This window comes from Oryzias melastigma, linkage group LG20, assembly GCF_002922805.2.
Source record: "Oryzias melastigma strain HK-1 linkage group LG20, ASM292280v2, whole genome shotgun sequence".
Taxonomy (NCBI): Eukaryota; Metazoa; Chordata; class Actinopteri; order Beloniformes; family Adrianichthyidae; genus Oryzias; species Oryzias melastigma.
Genome location: NC_050531.1, coordinates 2,209,536 through 2,217,453, shown reverse-complemented (window position 1 = coordinate 2,217,453; position 7,918 = coordinate 2,209,536). Strand labels below are relative to the sequence as shown.

The 7,918-nt window shown below is 42.0% G+C and overlaps 1 long non-coding RNA gene across 1 annotated transcript in view; it reads left to right on the top strand.

The window, feature by feature from the left end:
* LOC118600286 overlaps positions 1–1,220 on the top strand; it is a 19,264-nt gene extending 18,044 nt beyond the window's left edge. Inside the window, exon 2 of the long non-coding RNA XR_004949908.1 lies at positions 927–1,220. This is a non-coding gene — a long non-coding RNA (uncharacterized LOC118600286). The remainder of the gene's footprint in view (positions 1–926) is intronic.
* Positions 1,221–7,918: the final 6,698 nt, after the last annotated feature.

Below are 7,918 nucleotides of genomic sequence, written 5' to 3'. Positions count from 1 at the left end.
TGGAAGTGAGAATCACAGATAATCAAGAAAATACTCTCTTCATCTGTATGTATTTGACATGGACTCTACAGTTTAAAGTTTTACACAGATTACAGATGAAACCGTCAGGAATGTTTCCATCAGTGTGTTCTTCTGTGATCGATGTGGACGACAACCCTCTTCATTAGCACATATGTTTTGGAAATGTCCTCATATTGGAATAAACTTCACAAGTTTTATCAAGAATTTTTAAAAAGCCACTTAAACCAGATCCACTCACCAGACAACAGAGAGCTGTCAAACAGTTATACGGGTTGTAATGCCTTTAGCGTGATGATTCATTTGGTTAAACTGGAGACAAAAAGGCCCCCCCACCTCAGCAAACATTATGAAACATCTACAACTAAAATTAGATTCACACTTCTAGGAAAACAAGAAGAGTTTTATAGAACCTGGAAACCTTTTAGAAACCTGTTTGTAGGATAATTACGGAGCTTCATCCCCACTGTTACACGTGACGTCTTTCATTTAATGTGTTTTTGTTTGTTTGGTTCAGGTTTTGTTTTGTTTTACATTCAGGAAACAAATCTGTTTTCTGATTATATCATCTTTGGAACAAAATCGGAAGATCTGAATAAAGAGAACGAGAAAAAACATTCTAAAACAGATTTTTCCACTGTAGACATTGAAATAATTCCAGTGGAGTTTTCTTTAAGGAATTTCTTCTCCTCACATTAGGAGTCTTATCTTCATGACCGGATCTCCAGCGTTCTTCAAAAAAAGGTTTTGGTGCCTTAAAATGTAATCCTGAAAAGACTCAAACGTTCTGCACGATCAGGACCTTCATGGCGGTCTCTGTCCACAGGATGGCGCTCTAACCTTGAGTCCGTTCAGGAGTCATGATGAGATCAATAACCATCTTTGCTCTGCTCCACATTTGACTTTAGGAACTCTAAATCGTGAGGCTAAGGAACTCCTCGACGGTCTCTGTCCGTGGTCCTGAACTGTCTTCGTCTGGAGTCCCGCCTCCTCCTGGAAGATCTCCGACCGGATTAGTTGTTATCAAGTGTATGTTGTTGGTTTGATGAATATTATTATTTTAACGGGTTCAGCTTTTAATGTAACTATGATTACTTGGTTTGTAAATTTTGTTTATTTTATGCTAATGGATCCCAGAAAGACCAGATCCCCCTCAGTGGAAGTTACTGTGGTTCCAAATAAAGTCTGCAGCTCCAACCTGACCTTCCAGTCCTCCAAGTTCTGACTCGTTCCTTCAGCTCGAACACTCAAACCTTCTGGCGTTTCGCTGACATCAGTCCCGTTGGTCTGAACTGAACTTTTCTGCCAGCTATCTGTTTTTAGCTCTCTCACCAATCAGCTGTCTGTCTCTGCACCTTTCCTGAGGGGGGGGGGGCAAACATGAACCGCTTTATTTTGGGTGCTGCTGTACAGCGGCGTGGAGGGAAAAGATCTTCACGGCTGGCAGGTTGACATCCGCTGACATTTAAAACATTTTTGTCGGCATTTCAAGTCGCCGAGGACGCGTTCGTCTGTCGGAGGAAACGCGGGAGACGGTGGATCCGGAGATGAGAACTCTCAGATTAAACCGTGGAGGCGCCATCATGGAAGAGTGTGGATACACGACTATTTAAAGAGTTGATTTGTCTATGCTGCGCAGACGTAGACGGGGGGGGGGCAGACCTGAACTCCCACTCACAGGCAGGAATAATCATCAGTTTCAACAAGGACTAGTTTAATTATAGTCTTTTAGTGAGCTGACAGGTGGGGGGGTGGATGGACGAACGGGTCCAACGGTCCGTTATACTGAGGTTCCTGTGAGGCTCGACGAGGCGTTTGTTCTCCTTCCAATAAAAGTCTAGAAGTTTCCAGTAAAAATGAGGATTGTCGCTAATAAATGCTGAAACCAACCAACTAACCAGCCGACTATCCAACTAAACAACTAACCAACTAAACAAATAACTCACCGAATCTCCAGCGAAAAATAACCAACCAACTATTCAACCAACCGCTGAACCAATGAAGCAACCAACTATTAAAACAACGAACTAGCTAACTCACAAACGAACTAAATAACCAACCAATTTTACAAACTAACTAATTAACTAACCAACAGACTAACTAGCCAAATAACCAACTGACTCACCAAGTAATCAGCTAACTAAAGCAAACAACTTACCAACCAACTATCTAATCAACCAACTAACTGACTATCCAACTAAACATTTAACGAAACAACTAGCTAACTAACCAACCAAATATTTAACCAACCAACTAACTAACCAGCCAACCATCTTACCAACCAACTAACGGACTATCCAACTAAACAACTAACCAACCAATTAAACAAATAACCCACCGAATCTCCAACAAAAAATAACCAACCAACTATTAAAAGAACAAACTAACCAACAGACTAACCAGCCAAATAACCAACTGATTAACCAAGTAATCAACTAACTAAAGCAAAAACAAACCCAACCAACTAGCTAACTAACCAACCAAATATTTAACCAACCAACTAAACAACCAACCCACTAACCTACAAACTCACCAACCAACTATCCAACCAATCACCTAACTAACTAAATCCGACCTAATGCTTTGATTTGTGTTATATGTTTAGTGTTTACTTCACAGTCTATCAAAACATTAAATTGATTCTATTTCTCTGAACGTCTGAAATTTTTTCCTGAAATAAAGTCACTAAAAAATCAAACTCAGACCAGCAGGTGTTTCTGAATTCATCAGTAATACATGAAAACTGAACATTTGTACAGAAACAGAAATTGTACCTTCTGCAGATCTTTGGACCTCATCTGTCTGGTCTAACATCCAAACTCTAAAGTCCAAGTTTTATTCTCTCTGCTTCAGGTGTGTCTGACCAGCAAAGCTGTGACCCAATCAGACGTCTCAGACTGGAGTCTGCGGCCTGAGAGAGACGTCCGGTCGTACTGAGATGAAAGACAGAAAATGAGCTGAAATGAGACACTCGTCGGTTGGTGGAGTCAGGAGAGTTTCTGCCCTCAATCTCAGAGCTCGTCTCTTTTTCATGAGTCAGCGTTCTCTGTGACTGACACACAACACAGAAAGATAAGAGCTGTGTGTGGTGGTGGGAGGGGCTTGTTCTCATATGTTGTTGTCTCTGTGACCAGAAAAACAGATAAGAGATGGATGGATGACGGATTGATAATGATGGATGGATGGACAGATGGATAATTAGATGGATTGATAATTGGATGGATGGATGGATGGATGACGAATGATGGATAGATTATTGGATGGATGGATGGATGATGAATGATGGATAGATTATTGGATGGATGGATGATGAATGATGGATAGATTATTGGATGGATGACGAATGATGGATAGATTATTGGATGGATGGATGACGGATTGATAATTGGAGCAGATTATAGAAGATTTGATGAAAAGTTTCTTCTTCTGGGGAAACATTTACAGACGAGAACCGATTCAACTCAGTTTCTCCTATTTCAGGATGTTTGAGGTTTTCTGGTTCCAGACCGCTCAGTGATTCATTCAGAACTTTGAGCTGAATGTGTGAACTCTGGCAGAGCGGGGCGTGGACGGGCTTGGCTGAGGCCGGGTTTGGATCGGGGAGGCTGCAGCTGCCGGGTCAGCAGATGTCCTTCCAGCGCCGGGCCGTCGCCCTTTTGTCGGCTCTGCATCCGATCTGCCAAACGTCTCTGGTTCTGGTGGAGCGGTGAAGTGGGGAAGCGGTTTCTGAGCCGACTTAATGAGCGGCGTCAGGAAAGGACGCCATCTGCCCCGGCTGGACGTGGGGGGGCAGGAAGTGACTGAGATGCTGACGGACACAGAAACAGCAGGACGGGGAGGATGCCAGAGAGGAGAAGATTTTCATGTCAGACGTCTGTCAGAACCAGGAGGATTATCAGCTTCTCTGAAACTTCTGTGGCTTCAGTGAAAGAAACTCTTCCAAGACATTTTTTTACTTTTCATTTAGTGGTGACTTTAAAAGGGAAAGTATTTAAGAGACTCGACTCAGGAAATGACTTTGAGAGTCAAAAGCTGCTCCTATTAACTCTAATTGTGCAAATTGGGTTTTTGATAATAAATTAGCTAATGGAAAATGAAAAAAAAAACTTGCATTTATTGAAAAAACAGTTTTGTTCTTGGAGGAACTGTTTTTTGTTTTTGGGGGCGAATCTGAATAAAACTGCAATGGAAACACTTCATATTTTCATGGTCGGAACTGGTTGTGTTTTCAATGAATTACGTGAATTGGTTTGTGTTTATTCACAGAACTAGGATTTAATGAAAGCAGTGTGATTGCAAAATAGTTTTTTTAACAACATTTGTAGAATTTCTATTGTTTTGTGCATATGTGATGGAAATGCAGCTACGGCGAGAATCCAGCAGTTTTGTCATGTTCTGATTCTTATGTTACTTTTTTTGTTTTTATTTTTTGTTTCTGTGCTGGCTGCTGTGACTCCGCCCCTTCTCCCGTGGATCCTGCTAATCAGTCACAGCTGCCTGCACTTCAACATTTACAGAACTCTGCTTAAACCCTCAGCGTCGGCTCGTTGTTGTTTTCTGAGGATCTTGTTTGAATACGACTTTTGTAAATTAGACTTTACCTCTAATGTGCTGTGACTCTTTCCTGCGTCTGGATTTCCTCCTGCTTCCCTAACCGTCACAAGTTTTCCAAAATAAAACTTCCTTCAGAATCAGAAATTAAATAAAAAGGGGAATAATGGGAGTTTCTATATATAGTCCGGTACCAAGTGATCCACAGACCAGCCTGTGGCCCGAGCTTTGGGACCGTTTAGACCACATCAAGGGTTTAGATCACTTCTATCTTCAGATTTTTGAAAATTTTGCTCCAAAAGTCAAACGGTGAATCCTCACGTTTTTATTCAATCTAAACGTTTGAAGATATTCCTAAAAAATTCTCTTAAATCAAACTCCTGGAGCACGAATCCATTTGTGTCTTTTGCCTGTTGCTTCACCGTTCAAATCTCCCAGAATGCATTTCTTCCTGCAACATCCCACATGCTGGCAGCATGCAGCAGCGCTGACCCCTTCTTCTTCTTCTTTTTCTTCTTCTTCTTCTTCTTAATTGGTCTTCCTGCCTCCTCCTCGGAGCGTCGTCATGTCTGACTTATAGCGGCGCCACGTTTTCTGTTTTACAAGGAGTATCGGAGCGGCTGTCGTCCTGATCGATCACCTCTGCAAATGTCTAAAGGTCGCGCCTCTCACCCCGCGGCATTTCTCCGCTCGCCTCGTCCTGCCGTTCAAGCTGACAAACGCCGAGCAGAAGCGGGAAAATACCAGAGTCTGAATGTGGTTCTGCAGGAATAAATGTCAGCAGAGAGTCTGAGGAAACCAGCAGAACAAAGACACCGTTTTTATTCTAGGAAGATTTTTAAGGTCTGAGGAGTTTTGAGTGTTTTCAATCTTCAACCAAAACTGTAGAACGTGTCCTTCCTGAAAGTCTTCATGAGATTAAAGCGTTTTAGTCAAACAGAAAAAGTCAGAAACTTCTATGAAAAATGAAACACTGACTTCACTTTGGCTGAAATCTGAAATGTTTCCAGCTACTCCATGTAAATAATTGGTTTAGCATAACCTACCACTGTGGTGCCCGACTAACGTTTACATTATCCATAAGTAATAAAGACAGAATATACGTAACAGGACTTATAAAGCTTAAGTTTAAAGAACAAATTCACATTTCTGGGTTATTGAAATGAGGAAAACTCTTGATGAAGTTTTCTTTTTCACTAACCATGAAACCGGAAGATGTTCAGCAAAATGTTGTGACGAGAACTTTGGTTTACTTGATATTTCAGTGCATATAGACCAGCTCAGTGGCCCTGTGGTAGAGCGTCTGCCCAGAGACTGGAAGTTCATGAGTTCAAATCCTGGTTGAGTCAAACCAAAGACTAAAAATTAGACCCCGTGCCTCCCTGCTCGACTCTTAGCATTAAGGGATAGATTGGGGCGTTAAACCACCTCCTGAGTGCACCTGTGTCTGCAGCTCACCACTCCCCCAGGGGAGGAGCCAAACATGGAGAGAACATTTCTCACATCTAGGTGTGTTGTTACAGAAGCTGAAAACGGTCTGACCTACTTTTTCTTTTTTGATCGTTTTCATGTTAAACAAGAAAGCAGATTTTGTTTTTTCGTTATAACAAAATAGTCGATTTCGTTATAGCGAAAAAACGCTAAAAATAAAATTAAAAAATTGGGCTTTAACTTTATATTTATATTTATTTAAGTCAGTGATTAACTTTTAGCGTCTGTGTGCTTCAGTTTTTTGTCATTTTCATCATCAAACTCGTCTTTATGATCCAGAACTGATCGTCACTTCCAGTAGCAGGACCTGGTTGGTAACAACCATCAGCCTCCGCGCTCCTGAAGCTCCATCTCTCAACAGGTGCAGCAGAGCATTTCAGTTTCACTTGTAGGAGCACGCCGTGACGGATCTGATGAGAGGCGAGGGTCTCCTTCGTGTCCGAATGAGGCTACTGTTAGACGGATGCTCACGTGCAGCCTGGGTTCACTCTTCACGCAGCGCTGCACTCTGGGTAATGAGTAAGGGGATTACCCCAGGGCCGTAGGCAGAACCACAAGAAGCCTCCAGTAATCAGGAGAGTTCACCTCACGGAGCTGCAGAACAAAAACTGCTGTCAAATAATTTATTTGTAGGCCCACATCAAAGAGCGCCTCCGTTTCTCACTTCCTTCCAGTAAATACAGTTTCCTTTTTAATGAACATCCAGATGAGAAGCTCTGGAGTCAGAAAAGATGTTTTTTTTCTGTTAGTTTGAATTAATTGATCCTTTTTTCCTCTCAATCGTCTCTGAAGTGATAAAAGGCGTCCTGTCCTGCCCCCTGCTGTCCGTCTGCGAGGAAGCGGGAAACTTTTCCCTCCATTTTTCATGAGGAGGTGAATCTCCATCCCTCCTTCCTTTGTGGATGCTCATGAAAAATGAATCGACATGACGGAGGACAAGAGAAAGCTTCTTCTCCCTCGTGAAAGCTGCACGAGCGCGTTGGCCTGCTGGAGACGGCGCCGAGTCCCTTTCATGGTTGTTGTTGTTGTTGTTGTTGTTGGGGGGGGTCCAGGTGAGGAGCTCAGACCTGCTCCTCTGTTGCTATGGAAACCTTTAAAGTTTTGGGCAAAACTGTTGAAAAAATTGGAGGCAGGAAGACTTTAAATTAATTCCACTTAAGTCGAAGTAAACAGTAGATTTAGGTAAATACTAAACCAAATACTCGAGTCAGACTTTGATCAAATCTCTTCTCTGGCCTTAAATGTGACAAAAAGCAGAAAAGAAAAGTGAGAATCAACTCAGCATCAGTGGGACTTCCTGTTTCCATGGCGATACAGTACATTTAAGGGGGCGGGGCTACCTGATTACACACTAATGTGGACATGCACACCTGCTCTGAATCACCCAAAACGGTCAGGAGTCGTGTTTGGACTCAGCCAGCAGAGGGCGCTCTCACACTGAGTCTGAGCTCCAACAAGCTCAGCTGAGACCAACGGAAACGGGATTTATTCATGTTAGGGCGTCTAAAACATAAAACTAAACTTTCATTTTTTCTGAAACTCAGAGATATTTGATATTGTGGTGAGGAGGAGGAGTTGTGGTTGTAAAGTCACAGGTTTTGAGGGTCACAGACGCTCCAGCAGCTTCTCTGGAGGAGAAAACTGACGGAGTAACAGTTGGAAAAGTTTCTGAGTTTAGATTTCTTGGGTTCATTTTGGGCAAAAAATTGTCTTGGAAGCTGAATAAATCTTATATTAAAATTATAGTGGCTAAAATTGTTTTTGTTTTGACTAACATTATTTATCCTTTCTTGTGTTAAGAATAGAATAGAATAGAATAGAATAGAATAGAATAGAATAGAATAGAATAGAATAGAAT